General features: G+C 34.7%; 1 long non-coding RNA gene and 1 other non-coding gene across 2 annotated transcripts in view; both read right to left on the bottom strand.

Annotated features, from left to right (window-relative positions):
* Window positions 1-16,298, bottom strand: part of LOC112658618 (uncharacterized) — a 114,135-nt gene that overhangs the window by 6,887 nt on the left and 90,950 nt on the right. The window lies entirely within an intron of this gene.
* On the bottom strand, window positions 7,885-8,066 carry LOC112658744 (U2 spliceosomal RNA). Its single transcript, XR_003135931.3, has one exon. It is a non-coding gene; the product is annotated as a U2 spliceosomal RNA (small nuclear RNA).

The raw sequence follows: 16,298 nt of genomic DNA, 5'->3' as shown, positions 1-16,298 counted from the left end.
TACTGGTTCCAGAAAGGCAGAAAGAAGAAGTTTGAGGCTGCTGCAATATCCCTGGTAATGGTAAACTGAAGAACATCCACCGAGTAAAATTCATCAGGCACCAGCTCATTAAACAGCAAGGCCTTTGAGTTGCTGAGACTGGGAGATGTTTAATGGCTGAACAGAGGAGAGTTAAATGGGCCCAAACAGGAAGAGAAATATTTTCAGGAAATTACTCTTCACACAAATTGGGGTAAAATTGCTCCTCCTATGCCTAGAGGGCACAGAGAATGCTGAGGGGATCAGAAATAATGCAGCCAATACTGAAAAGACCAATTGATTAAGATGAAGAGAAAATTTTGTTATTTAACTAAAGTTGGCCTTCAGAATTTCAAAGAAAATATTGAAAGGCAGCCAAGCCTTCTATAGAAACCATCTGATAGAGACTCAGTTTTAAACTTCTTTAAAAGATTTTGAGCAATTGCATAGGCAAAGAACTTGCTACCTTTACTGAAGAATGCTAACAGCAAAAACCTTTAATTCCAGGACAAGATGTTATGGAATATACAGGACTGGAATGCAAATCTTAGAAGAGGATTAATGCAAACTAAACAGAATCATTTTCTTAAACCAAAGTTACTCAATCTTTTCTGTCTGATAGTATCATTTGAGAAAATTTTAAAAAGTGAACATAATCAAGCCTTGCCTAACACAAAATTACAAATTCTAGGTGATTCTAATGGATCACTGCTCCATGAAGTGGCTAGCATTTATCATTATAGTATTTTGAGATAAATCTGGATAGTTATATCAGACCACATTTTATTGTCATTACTACTTAATTACTTAACTGGTAAATTCCAGTGAAAAAAAGCACCAAGCATAATGTATCTATAATCTTTAACAAAAGGATATTTAATAATTTCTTCATCAAAAATATCACATTCTATGAAGAGCTCTGGAGTTTCACAGTAAGAGAGACTTAAGAAAGGCTTGCTATAATGTTCGAGATTGTCCTGGGTATTTCGAGAGAGGGTTTGATGAAGGAAGGGTGTGTTCTGAGTTGGGTGCTCTCAGGAAGCAGGGACAATTTGATGATTGGGCTTAATAATTTTTATATATAAAGTGGAAGAAACAAAAGTACTAGACACGTCATTTGTAAGTGTAAGGAGCCCCTCGGTGAGCCAAGAGAAAGGAACATATTAGATGATTTTGTGGTAGCACAGTGTCCTTTTCTTTGGCTTTTGTTTAGAAATGAGGCCAGATTGATCTTGTTTTTGAATGTGTCCAAAAGTATTTGACATTCTGTGAAATTTTTGTTATGTTATATTCAGTAGGGAATGTTATGGTCCAATTTTGAGCTGTCAGCGCTAGAACCTTTTAACCTCATAAGCTTATATAATAAAATAAAAGACATCATTTTATTTGAGGGTGTGTTCAGTGTTCTACAAAAAGCCTTGCTATGTCTCTATATAAGGTTTAGTATTTAAAAAATATACTTTCTAAGGTCCATATACATATAGGCAGGGATGGATAGACTCTGAGTTTCTTTTCTTTTCTTTTTAAGATTTTATGTGTTTATTCATGAGAGAAACAGAGAGAAAGAGAAAGAGAGGCAGAGACACAAGCAGGCTCCATGCAGGGAGCCTGATGTGGGACTCGATCCTGGGACTCCAGGATCACGCCCTGGGCTAAAGGTGGCGCTAAACCGCTGAGCCACCCGGGCTGCCCGACTCTGAGTTTCTAATAAGAACATTGATAAATAAGAAAACCAGATCCTTCTCAGCATGCTTTAACATGATCTTTTTGCTCTAGTATGATAGAGTTTTTAAGCTACATAGTTTTCTATTGATTATTTGTGTGTGGATGGGGATGGGGGGTGGTGTTTGTGTACATATTTGCATAAAAGAGGAAATATTTTATCCTTATCATTACTGAGCTCTGATAATCTTCTGGTTCCAGGAGGGCTAATTTCTACTATAAATTCTAGGAGGAAAAGGGAAGTACTAACTTAAAACTGTATCAAGATTAACTTCATTAAAAGAAACAAGTAAAGGGATGCCTGGGTGGCTCAGTGGTTGAGCACCTGCCTTCCATTCAGGGTGTGATCCTGGGATCTGGGATCAAGTTCCACATCTGGCTCCCTGCGAGAAGCCTGCTTCTCCCTTCTGCCTATGTCTCTGCCTCTCTCTATCTCTGTGTCTCTAATGAATAAATAAATAAGTCAAAAAAAAAAAAAACATGTAGAGAGACAAGAGGAAGACACATATATACTTCTTGAGATCAACTAATCTATGTATTATAGATGAGAATAGTACCTAAAAATTTATTCTGCATGTGATTTGAGGATATTTTTTCTGAGAAATTAAGATACTTTTTTAAATATCATAAGGAAACATTCAACCCCAAGCATCAATATAAATAGCACATATAAAATAATATGAGAAAAGCAGTTCCCTGTGACATGGGAAAAGTGTCATTAAAATGACAAAGTAAAGAAAGAGAGCAGGATACAGTATGTTTTTCAAGCAGAAGTTTTAGCAATATGGAGGCAAGACAGTGTGAAAGACAATTCTGCATGAGGAATACTACAAGCAGTTTGGAAAAGAGCATTGCAAAATTAAATCTGGAAAGGTGGACAGATATTCTTATAAATTCTGGCAAAAAAAATAGTTGAAAGCCTTTAAAAAATTAGTAACATTCTCAGATTAACATCAAAGAATGCCAAAGCCATTTAGTATTTGCAATTTTTCTACACTAGCAATTGTAATATGAATTCCAGAATAGTAAAATAGAAGGTAACTGCATAATCTAGAGAAAGAATAATGGGGCTTAAATTTAAGGAAAGAGCCATGAAAATGGGGAGTGTGGTATAGGTAAGAGAAATGTTACTGAAGTGAAATAAAAATACTTGTGTGTTATTAGAGGATGTGAGGTTATTCTGTTGTTTCTGATTTACATGTCAAGGAAAAAGGTGTCATTAAGATTGGGGATGAGAAAATGGAGCAAGATTGAAAGTAGGGAGAAGGATCATGAAGTGATTGGTTAGATCAGAACTCTTTGAAGACAGAGCTCCGTGGAAATGTAATTTGAGAATTACGTGGTAGTTACAGGATAATCCCTGGAGGGAGAAAATAAAAGAGTTAGTAAAGGACAAAAGTTACCAACATTAAGGAAGAGGAACAAAAACAAATGGTGGATCAGTGACCTTCAAGGAAAGAGATGATTAGGAGCTGAGGGGGATCCACAGAGTGAATGGAGCAGAAGCCACTGCAGTTAGCTTTATCCTCAATGTTGCCATTGAAAGATTCTTTTACATCTTTTTTATATTTTAGTGGAATATAGAATTGAAAACCAGATTGCAGTGGGTGGAAAGAGCAAATATGGTGTGAGGAACATAAGACAGGAAATATGCTCTCATGTTAAAAAAAAATCACACACATACACCATAAAACTTGTTCTCAGGAAAGGAAAACTAGGGTGACATGGGTGGGGGGAACGGTTAGGTTGGAGAAAGAGTGTATCTTTTTATTGTTGTAGTACAATAAAGGTTTTGTTGTTTTATTCATAAATAAGGAATACCTAATATGTACTAGGTATTACATAAATTTGATATTATACTATACATGATATTGCTATGTGATGTTTTTCTCTTAAAATTCAGGGCTAGTATCCCATATGATTTAATAAGATTTGGAGATATATAGACAGATATAGATAATAGATATGGATTTGTTATATACTAGTGCTTTATAATACAGTTGTATAGATAGTTTATATACTTAAGATGTTTCATATGTGAAGTCAGTAATAAAATTTAATTCAGATCTTTGCACATGCACTTGGGTAGACAACTAAAAACAGTCATTAAAAAGTGGATTTTTTTTTGTTTTGTTTTGTTTTGTTTTCAAAAAATCATAGGGAGTCATTTTATATTGATTCATCCCTACAGCCTCTATAAGGCATACCAATCTGCTTTGGTTTTCTGGATCTTAATGTAAATTGTCAAGCAGAATTCCTTGCCCTGCATCCTAGGGAAGCTTTTATAACTTTAAATCCTTATCAGAACAGCAGCATATCAAAATGTCAACTGAACAGGTTCTAACAATTCACGTATAAAGCAAGATTAGGCAAACTATAGTATTTTTCCCTTACATTTGTATAGGAGATATCTCAAGAAACCACTGGGTTAACAGAAATTTCATTGAGGAAATAAGCTTCTGCATTTTTGTGAGGTTTCTGTCCCATACTTTGGCACACATGTGTCTTAGACATTTAGATTGCCTATTATCTCTTTGGGACTTTGGAACATGTCAATATATGGTCATCACTCCAAAAGGCCAGTGATGTGTATGTTGCAGGGTCAGATGGAAGAATTCTGAGGCCTAAATCATAGCAGAGAGGGAGAGATGATATAAATAAACTTGAGATGAGAGCATCCATATCCCCAAATATGTTGGGATCTGACTCTACAAACTTGGGAAAACGAGGTCAGTCATGAGTGAGGCCTGAGTTGAATTGGCTTCACCTCTCTGGGTAACATCCTCAGGTAAGATGCTCAGGAAAAGCATTAATGGATTCAATGTAAAAGTGGGGAGCAACAGGTCCCCCTATCAAGGAGACTCCATTTACCCAGGTCCCCCTTGTTCATCTCACATATTTCCATTTCATATATCATGCTGCTTGCTACTATCAGAAACCCAATGCTTTTTATTCAGTGCTCTCAGATTTTGCATAATTGTCCTGACAATGTTGTGAATTCTACTTATGCAATTCATTGTGAATAAACATTCATTTGATTCAGTTATCTTAGCTCTGCTGCTGCCCAGGGCTAAGGATGCTTTTGGCACTGAACTAGATAGTTCCTAAGTCTCCTTCTGTGTTTCCAACAGAGCTCAGGTAGGCAAACAAGTCATGCTCATTTAACTCTACCACACTCTGGAGAATGTACCTAAACTCAGTATTTGAAACCATTATGTCCTCACAGAGCATCCATCAACAAAAGCAGAGATTTACCCAAACTACCTTGGCTTATTTCGATACAGCAATTTTTGATAATTATTCATCAAATTTTGTTTAAGTTGTGTAAATACTAAACCAGATAGAATTCCAGATAAATAGAGATGAAACAGGCTTTCCTCAGGCAAACTAGACTTGCGAGTATACTATCAAGTTGATCCAGAAATGCTAATGCCTCCAAGCACCTGGGTAGGAGCAAATGAAAAGCAAATGGAATGAGATAAAATCCTCAGGTTCAATTTTTTTCTACATATAATTTTTCAAATACCTGAGGAGATAAGAAAAACTGAGGAGAAACTAGCAGAAACAAAAACCAACAGAAAGAGATCCATCCATGGAATTAGGAAACAAGGATTATAAAATAACTAAGCCAAGTCTGAAAATTTTTCTCAGGGAAATGAAAACTATAAAAAATTGACCTATCTGACTAAAAAGTAAACACTTTTATAAACTTTAAAAAAATAGACAAAATTTAGAACAAAATGGTTAAATTTAATATAATTAATTCTATTTTCTTTCAGCAATTAAAATATTCCATCTTTTGACATTCATAAAACCCATATAATCTTATTGTAATTTCCTTGTATTTAGTATCTCCATATCGTATAGCATCTCTTTTCAATTTATTTTTGATATTTTGCAGTAACACAAAAAATTGTCTAATTTAGTTCTTCTTCAACTTTAGGATTGTATCATCCATTCTAAAAAAATTTTCAGCCATATAACTTCTAATATAATCTTGCCTTCATTTTTTTCTATTGTGTCCTAACAGAACTCATGATAGATTGCTGCAGCACCTTATTCTATTCCCCCATCATCCTTTTATCTTTTGCAACAAATTTTGATAAGAACAATACAAAATAATAACAACAGCTATCATTGTAAATTAAAAGTGTGCCAAGAACTGTATAAGCATTTTATATTTAACTCTTGAGAATCATATTGTAATCTTAAAAAAAAACAAAGAACAAGAGGATCCCTGAGTGGCTCGGTGGTTTAGCACCTGGCTTCAACCCAGGACGTGATCGTGGAGTCCCAGGGTTGAATCCCATGTCGGCCTACCTGCATGGAGCCTGCTTCTCTCTCTGCCTGTGTCTCTGCTTCTCTCTCTCTCTATGTCTCTCTCTGCCTCTCTCTGTCTCTCTCTCACGAATAAATAAATAAAAATCAATCAATCAATCAATCAATCAATATAAAAAACAAAGAACAAGTAACTTTCTATTGGTCACCAGAAGATGAACCTCTTGAATGAGGTGCTAGAAAGACAGGTCAATATTGTGTCTTTTTGATTTATGGCTCAGGGAAATTTACCTGTATATGCAGACCTACACTATAGAAATGCAATAGTACTCAGTGGCAAGAAAATTCTACAATTTATCTCTTGCCTTTTGTTCTACATTTTTGGCTTTATACATTGGAAGAACATTTCAATCAACCAATTTGGTTATCCTTGGGGGTGGGCAATTAATGGAATGAATAGCTTCACTTCAAGAATGACCACCCCCATAAAGAGACTATTACCTTAACCACCATGTTCTTCCTTTGATTCTTTCTCTATACTGGGGGGTGATCATGTTTAAATAAAATAAAATGAAATAAGATAAAATAATCGTGTTTTGTTTCAAAGTCTGAATTCGGTAAAATAAATTCCACACTAGACCTGTTTCAAATAGTTTACTATGAATATCTTAGATAATTCAAGGTGTTTACCTTAAGACAGGTTTGCCTATTACTCCCGGTATTATCATATTATTATTTATTATTATTAAAATAATTACACATCTCAGAATATTCCCCAATAGATTGTAACTTACAGAGTAGTTCCATAACAAACAGTATTTAGTAATTAAAATAATAACTCATGTAAAAATAGTAACATTGTGCAGTAGATAATATTTAAGATCATAAATTAATCTTCAAAAACACCACTTGTAATTTAGAAATGACACATAAAGCCAGTATAACTTAAGGGTAATTAAAATCTTGGAATAATTCATTTGATTATGTTTTTGGGATTCAACATTTTTGCTTCTAGAATTCCTCGGTGACTACTTTAGCTCTTTAGCTCATATTAGAAATTGACAGCTCATTAACAGCTCATTAGGAATGCTGTTAACTGTGCAAAAGGAAGATACTCTCCATAGTAAATACTTACTTGTGAAATGTATTGAAGTTTAAGTCAGATTCAGCATTTCAGGGAGAATAAACATTTCTGCCTAGCAGTAATGAAAAAGTGCACACATGCAGGGTTAAAATGAGGGGGAGGATGCCATAAGTTTCAATATATTTCACAAAATATTCCAGTGTGACATACTTTCTTTCTGCCATTTTTCCTTTGACTGTCAATTTATAGAAGCTGTCTGTCAATCTCCATTTCCCTTCAAAACACATGCAGTTATCATTCATTCCAATATTTTAAGATCATTTTATATAAACTTTAGAGATTTCGAATGATTTGTGAATGGACAAAGCCAAATCACATTTATGAATAAACACATGAAAAGAAGATTATTAAAATATTTTTAAAAGGAAAGAAAAATATGACCCCAATGTTTTTTTTGTTTGTTTGTTTGTTTTTGAAAAACAAAAACTTAAGTATAAGAAAGTAAAAACTAGGAGAAGAAATCTAAAGACAGAAACAAAAACAAAGAAGGAAAAAAAGAGCAAAACCACTTCCACTGTTGACTTAGACTTGTATTCATGTTAGTAGTAGGTAAGAAGGCCGGCCATAGTGTGTGTATAAATACACATTACACATATTCTTGACTGTCTTTTGTACCTGAATGGCAAAAGCACACAGCAGGTAGATAGTCTAAGGTCTGCCAAGTGGAGGCTCCGGGATCATCATATTTGGTTAACACAATGGCAGCTGTCTGGTATTCCCCAAGGGGGTGCAGTACTATATCAGATCACTGCATGGAGTAGACAGAGCAAGCTCCTATTCCAACTCCTTGATCAAAAAAAATACATCTATTTGATACACTGTCCTCAGGTAGAGAATATATCAGATATTAAACTGATAAAAACAGATACTACACTTGATATTAGCCAAAAGACTGAGAAGTGATGATCCCAAAGTTGTAAAAAATACCCACATCACTGTTTTGAGCCTGACTGGAGATAAAGAAATGATGATCCATGAGCCAAATCTAGTCCATTACCTGTTTCTGTAAAGTTTTATTGAAACACAGCCACACTCATTCATTTTGGAATTATCTATGGCTGCTTTCATGCTATAAAAGTAGAATGGAGTAGTTGCAAAATAAACCATATGGCCCATAAAGCCTAAAATATTTACTTTTGGGTTTTACTATTTTGTTGATCCCTGATTAGACACATAATTTTTAAATTTATGTTCAGATGTATGCTATTTGACTTATAAAATGGTATACAGATAGAAGGAATATTTCTTTGGCTGGAAAGCCCACAAAACTAGCATTTCTAACTTTGGCTTTGGAACACCTTTAAATATTTATGAGTAAATCACTGAGTGATTTATAATCTCTCTTCTAACTCTTGTTTTCACTTTGTTTTTTATTATATATATAATTTATATTATATATAATTATATATTATATGTTTCCACTTTCTCTCTGTTTTTTATTATATATAATTTTTATTATATATAGTGTATAATATATATACCAAAGTATATATATTTATATATAAATATTAAAAATATTATATATAATATATATCAAAATATTATATAATATGTTATATTTTATATATATATATATATATATATATATATCAAAGTCTTCCAGGGTAGTAAAAATTTAAACTCAGTGTTTCAATTTGTAAATTTTCCTTATTTCACAATTTCCATGTCTTCTTGAGCTACAGAAGTATTGGGAAGATTGGTTATGAACTTTGACTATTCTCTAATTTGATCATTGTTCTTACCTGATTTTAGTCATTAATACACATATGTGATTCCAGAGCTCTCCAATATCCTCTATGGCATTTGCTCATCGCAATCTAAACAATTCATCATGAGACATTATTCTACCCTCTGGGTCTTTTAATGTTTATTGGATCTACTTCTATTTCAAAGCCATTTTCTGGGGACTTGTGACACATCTTGCTCTTCCTATAATCTTCTTTAGAGAGAAATGCCCATTGGCTCCACATATCTATTCTTACTCTATATCTTTTTCATCCGGATTTTCGTGCAGCCTCCTATGGCTGTGACTGAGCATAAGGAGCAGCAGCCCTTTTCTAGAATATATCAATGCTTCATCATTCCCACTCTGTCTCCCACCATTCTGTGGAAGCCCTCCATTTCTCAAATCCCATTTTTCCAATACATTTATTTATGCCCAGTGGTCTTCTCCTGTGAGAGGAGGCTATGGTCTATAAAAAGAAGCTTAAAAGATGAACACATATCAATATATCTTGCCACATCTCTCTGCGAAAGCAAGAAGCCCAAATATCATGTCAATTTATTTTTTTTCATGTCAATTTAAATAAAGATGAAAGGAAAAAAATAAAACTGGGAAAAAATAAAAGTCTGTTAAGATTTCTAAAATAATATTTCACTACACCAATTGCTTGATATTGCCATCTCAAATCTTAATCAAATATTAATTTTCTACATCATATCTCTTAATGCAGATATATTATTGGTCCAGATAAGTTAGTTTAGGGTAAAGTAACAACCTCCAAAGTTTTATAATATAATGTGATAAATGTTGATATTGTTTCAACTATATATCCACTACAAGCTGGTGTAGGTATCTGTGCCATATAGCTCTCAGAGCTTCGTATAATGGGGGCTCTATCATTTTTGAGATCCACCCCTTGAAACATGAGTCCCTTCTCTTCACTCAGAAGAGGTAAAAGGAGACTAGAAAACAATGCTGAAGACTTTCTCTGTCTCATCCAACATGTAAAATATATCACTTTAGCTCACTTATTATTGAGTTGAGTTAGTACACATTTACATGAAACAATAAGAAGGCTGAAGGTGACTGTTCTCTATGTCCATACAAGAGAAATTTGAAATGAGATACAGTAGTATTTCCAACATAGGCACTATTATGTGATGATAAATTTCCAATCCTTGTAAACTTTTTTATAAGGGATTTCACAATCATATTTTCAAACCATCTGATAAAACATACCACAATGTAAGAGAACAATTCTATTTTGGGAAAAAAAAGGAATAAACTAAGAAAAACAGTTAGTCTACTCAGAAGCAAGTGAGGATAATTCCTCATTCTAAAGGAGACAATTACAGGATCATCCAGGATTTCTTCTCTGATACGTTCCACATAGCACAACCTCAAGAGGCATGTGAATTTGATTTTATTCCTTTACTTGTATAACCATAATGAAAATATGCGTGTTCATAGCAAAAATGAATGTTTTCAAGTTTTGCATATGCTATGTTAATGAAATACATTATTTAAAGAAAAAAGTTATGGAAATATATGAATATTTAACTAATAATATCTTCACCATTGTTGCACTTTTTTCATGACATCTTTTATTTATTTTCATTAAATGGAAGTTCATGAAAAATGAAAAAGCCAATTCAAGAGTCATAGAACAGGGATACCTGGGTAGCTCTGTTGGTTAAGTGTTTGCCTTTGGCTCAGGTCATGATCCTAGGGTTCTGGGATCAAGCCCTGCATCAGGCTGCCTGCTCAATGGGAAGCCTGTTTCTCCCTTTCCCTCTACTGCTCCCCTCGTTTGTGCTCTTTTGCTCTTTCTGTCAAATAAATAGATAAAATCCTAAAACAAAAACAAACAAAAAAGAGTCAAAGAACATAGGGCATGGTGTGCCCTCACAAAAAATTTTCTTAAATGAGCAGAAGGGAAATGTTGTTATAAGAGGAGAACATGAATTTTTCTTTGTTTCAGAAGTTTTAAAAATTATGATATGTATATAAAACATATAGATAGCATATATAATATATAAAATGCATGTGTATGCCAAATTTAATTTAGGACAGTGTGATTTGAAAAATAAGGCAAGCAAAATTAAAAGAATAAAGAAAAATGAGTAAAATTAAATTTCATTTAAACACTAATAATTTTCTAATATGTGTTTTTAATAATCAGAAATGCACACTATTTTCTTATTAATTGATTTGAACCAAATGATATGATAATTATTTTTGCAGAACAACATCTTTGAAAGTGCTAGAAAAGTAACAACAATTGTTATAAGTAGGAATGTATCTATAGTTATGTAATACAGCTCTTTTAATCACAAGTCAATCACACTGTGGAAAAAACCTCTATTTAGTTGGAAACAGCATGTAGAGCAAATGGACTTGAGTCAGCAAACAGGCCACATGGCTGTGTTGTCCTGATTCACTTCCTTTCATTAGTTCCCTCTATCAAATAAACTGAAGTTTAAATTACCATCTTCAAAGTTTAATTTATTTTCTTAGTCAAGCAGTTAACCATATTTATAGAGGCCTGACAATTCTAGGAAAGAAAAGTGCTGATAGTAGCACCAATATAAGGAGAGAGGGATTTAAAAAATGTAAATTTCCATTTAAAATGCTAATGAAATATTTTTCTAAAAATGCAAGTAATTATAATTTACCAAATTTTAATTTTGGGGGTGATGACATATCAATTTACTTTTAATCAGAATTTCTCCTTCCTTTAATTATATAGTCATTTATTTAATCCAGATTCACAGCTATATAATCCTACTTAAATTGATTTAAGCTTAATGTCAGAAAAAAAAGGGAATATGCTCAGCCTGTAGGAATATGTCATTCTCAATTTAACACCCATAGGAATGTACTTAACACCCATAAGGATGCATTAATTTTATGTCATATATAATGCATATTTATAAATATGTGCATATTTATAATATATATTTATTATGTATTTATATATAAATATTTGTTATATACATATATTAAAAATGCCTATGAATGTTAAAGTCAATAGAGGTGTATGTCATGATGTAGTGTATTTTCTTTTACTGGAAGCAAGTAAGCATAAACTTAGCTAACTCTAAGAAATGTATTATGGATGGGGATTCTTATAGTCGATGAGAGTTTGAATTACATATCATCTAAATAATTTTCAAATTATGAATTCATCTGTTAGAATCAATTTTCCATCTATAGTACATTTCTTGGAGTTAGCTGAGTTAGTCTTACTTGCTTCCAGTAAAAGAAAATTCACTATATAATGACATTCACCTCTAATGACTTCAACTTCATAGACATTTTTCTTAGATTGGGCTGCCTAGGAGCCCATGTAGGAGGTTTACTCAATGTAGAATGGGAGTGTCTTTGAAATCAACATTTGTGAGGGAGTGAAGGAAGAAGGATTACACAGATGAAAGAATTAAACTGGAATGCAATTGCACAAAGGCCCAGCCAACATGATGGAGAGCTCTGGAACTAGGATGGCCTTTCAAAGCTATCCTGCCTTTAAACTGTAAGGCTCATTTTTTTTATACCACTGTATAAACCAGTCATTGAATTTAGGGAGTCCTGGGGAAAGCCTATGACCTCAAACAGGTAGCATTTCTTGCAAAACAGCTCGGCTGTGAGCTGTCCCTTTCAACACATTCAGCAGCCTGGGAGATGAATGCTTCAATCATAAAGAATGGATCTGTGTGACCTACCAAAGATTTTACTCAGCTCAACCTTTGTTACACTCAGGCCAATTTTCTTTTAATAATAAAATGTTTAAACAGTGCTATAGCATTCTGTTTGATCTCCTTTACCAAGAAAACTTTTAATAAGGTTAATGGGATGAACTACACAACTGACCTCCCCATTTCACCAATTCTCCTCGTTGCTGTCTGGTGATGCCATCTCCATGGGTTTGGTGTTGTTTTGTTTTGTTGTGTTTTCTTTTTAAGGAAGAAGATAGTTTAATGGTTGAGACATTCTGTGGTGACTATGAATGCAAGAATCTCAACTGATATTTATCTATTCTCTCAACTACTTTTCATTCAAAATTTTTCTTAACCCAAGCTGGTACCTCTGCAGAGGGATGATCAACAATGTCATTCCTAATGGTATAAGTCCTCAGAAGGATTTTTTGGATCAGGACAAATACAACAGTCCATTTACTGCCAAAGTTTCATGAAAGGATACCAGGAGATACTTCGAAAAGGTAACCTGAACAGCCACATATCTTCTTCCATGTCCCCAACATTATAGCTCAATCTTCTATTAATAACTATGGAAAATTATTGAGGAGAAAAGAATAATATCTTTTCTTGCCTCAGGGTGTCTTTGCACAGGAAGCCTGAACTAAGCAAGTAGCAGTCATTAACTAAAGTTATTAGAACTATCGCCATGTCTCCTAGTGGTATCATTCCTCTTTAATAGTAACCACTTCTAAACCCAGAGAATTGATATAAGAAGTATAAATTCCCTCAGTAGGTAACTAGATGTGATGGTAAGCAAGGTTGTCCTACTTTCACCACTGGATTCCCAGACTCAAGTTTTCTACCTCTTGGGCACAAAGCATCATATTATAACCATTGATTTATTATAGGCTCCAACTTCAATTCCACCGTCAGAAGCCATGCTCTGCTCTAGCTACCAGGTCAGAAGCTGCTGGGTAACACAAGTTATACCATGACTAGTGCATCTCACTGCAATGTGCCCATTTCCTTTGATATGAATCGTATCTCTTGGGATGATCAGCTGTTACAATAGGTGCTTTGCCAGAAAATTAAACATTTTGTAAGCACTCAGATACTGGTGCTGGGTAAGGACTTGAGACCAGGATACATAAACCCAGACCAGGAACATATATGGATTCCAGTTCAGATAGGAGGGTTTGGGAGGTCCATGTGTTTGACTGGTCTCCTTGAGGGAAGTGCCATAGGGACTTACATTTTGGTCTCTGCTATAGGCAATTATGATATTCAGCAACAACAATAACTAGATCAGCTTTGTTGAGGAAGGCCTACATTAACAGAGTCTATGTGTAGTCTACATTCCTGCTAGTTCGGTCACTCTAGTCTTGATGTCATTATGCCAGTCCTGAAGACTGATAAGAAAGGCTGACCAGTAGATTCCTTCTGTTTTTGTAATATTTTTGTGCCTCTCCCATAGTGGCTCTTAATTAACGTACAATACAAAGTCATCAAAATTTGTGAAACTTATCCATGTGTCTTTTCTCCAGATTTCTTTGTCCCTAACATTACAGTTTGCTTCTAGGCCTCCAATAAACTAGCCAAATTATTCATGAGTCTGTAAGTATATATTCTTAGCTCTGGTCATTTCTCTTTTAATAAAAAGTCAATGACAAGGAACATTACCTAAAGATCTGACCACTTGAAGCACTCTCTCTAGCCATTATCGTTCAGCGCAGCAGACTTCCATTCTTAGTTTGCAATGACTAAGTCAAACCACCTTCTAACTAAGGGTGACCTATTTCCCCCTCAATCTATTGGTCATAAGGGATGACCACTCCATTATCCAGCCATAAGTGTGAATTAAGGGAAGGTCAGGACATTCTCATTTTCAATAATTAAGATATCCTTGAGATATCATTCATAATCTTTAAGATATAACTTCTATCTTAAGACTGATTGCTGCTGGGCAGAAGATTTGGTTGGTTTAACAGAATCCAAGCCATAGAAGATTTCCAGCTGCATAGTCACCTGATGTCCCATAGTCCACTTTTCCTCTCCTAAAACTCAGAAGCACTCCAGTGGCTGTTTTTAACTAGGTTTAATTCAAATGACTTCAATCTGCTATAAGGTCCTTCTTTGTTCTTAGACTCACTCAAAGCTGGCAGCCTTCCATATCACTCGGAAAAAAAAAAATGTGTTAAATCTATATCCCCAAGTATGGAATTGCCATTGTAATCTTGCTGCTATAATTTGGCACTCATTATATTAATTATACTCCAACTCCTTTAATAATTAAGCATCAGCATGAAATATTTTGGGAACTTCTCATCTCCACTGCTCTCTAGAACCTCAGTTCTGTGGCAGCATCATGTACTCTCAGCTCTGGTTTGCAGAGAAAACCCAACATTGAGCTTCTCTGTGATGTTGTTGCCTCTTTCTCCAGCAGAGTGCTTACTGGTTTAATAGATACAGTGTTTTCAGATCACTTTCAGCATCCAGGTAACACAGTCAGTTACTGGGTGTTCAGGTCTTATTTAAAATATCCACCTTCTTCTCTGAGTCTTTTGATCTTTTCTTTCCCTGTTTACCAAGATACTTCTCTCATTTCTACTATCTTAGTGTTAGTCATCACACTTTCCAGGCTTCCAAAGATCATTCTAGTAATATGCAAGCAGTTTCTTGAAGGTCTTACCATAGTGTTAATACCTATATCAAGGAGAATAATCCCATATCAATAAACTTCTGCTATAACTTTATATTATATTATAACTTTATATTCTACTCCCTCATGATCCAGCACTTCAGAATCCAATCCACTACAAACTCTCCAGGCTCCTGTTGATACATATTGGTTAGTTCCCACAATTCATTTGAAGCATAGCTCCTCTTTTAACAGGTCCAGCATTTCCTTAGCAAAACCGTATGGTTAATTAATATAGTTATTCTGATATCCTCAAGGGGAAGTGGGAATAGATGGTGAATGGGCTGCTTATTTCTTACAGGCAGAAGCTCTAGTAACGTTTCCCTCAAGTAGGGTAGTATTAGGCTTTAAAAGAAACTGTGTGTATGTGTGTGGGGGGGGTACCTGGATGGCTCAGTCAGTTAGGCAACTGATGCCTGGTTTCAGCTCAGATCATGATCCCATAGGTTGTGAGATCAAGCCTTGCATTAGGCTGTGTACTCAGCATGGATTCTGCTCAGAAGATTCTCTCCCTCTGCCCCTCCTGACACATACCCATGTCCATTCTCTTTCTCTCTCCTCCCTCCCCCCCCAAAAAAAAAAAAAACTTAAAAAAATGAAAAAAAAAAAAGTGATGGGCACTCCTGCCCACCTGGAGAGCTCACAAGGATATGGGAACTTATGGTTTTCCAGTGTCCTGATGCCATTCCTGAGGGGATCATTCCTTCCTAATCAGGATCCTAATCTCTATGTAGCCAACTTGCTGAAGTTAAGAATTCAACTTCCTTTGGAACTTTGCTTTCCCTATTAATTAAGTTCCAAGCCTTCAATTTTTTTCTGGCCCCTGGCTGCAGAAAATGAGACTCTTTGTGTTGCCAAAAGAGACTACTTGCTTTCAGATTTGGCTTTAATTTCACACCCTCAGCCTTTCATTTTCTTTCTCTAGTACATCCATTGACCCAGCAATACCCAACCAATTCCATAGTCCTACAATAAAGACTTCCTCTGAACTTCTCAAATGATGTGGTATTGATCCCA

Source organism: Canis lupus, chromosome 12, assembly GCF_003254725.2.
Source record: "Canis lupus dingo isolate Sandy chromosome 12, ASM325472v2, whole genome shotgun sequence".
NCBI classification, from domain to species: domain Eukaryota; kingdom Metazoa; phylum Chordata; class Mammalia; order Carnivora; family Canidae; genus Canis; species Canis lupus.
The sequence above is the reverse complement of the archived record's forward strand: the minus strand, read 5'-3'. Positions and strand labels throughout refer to the sequence as shown.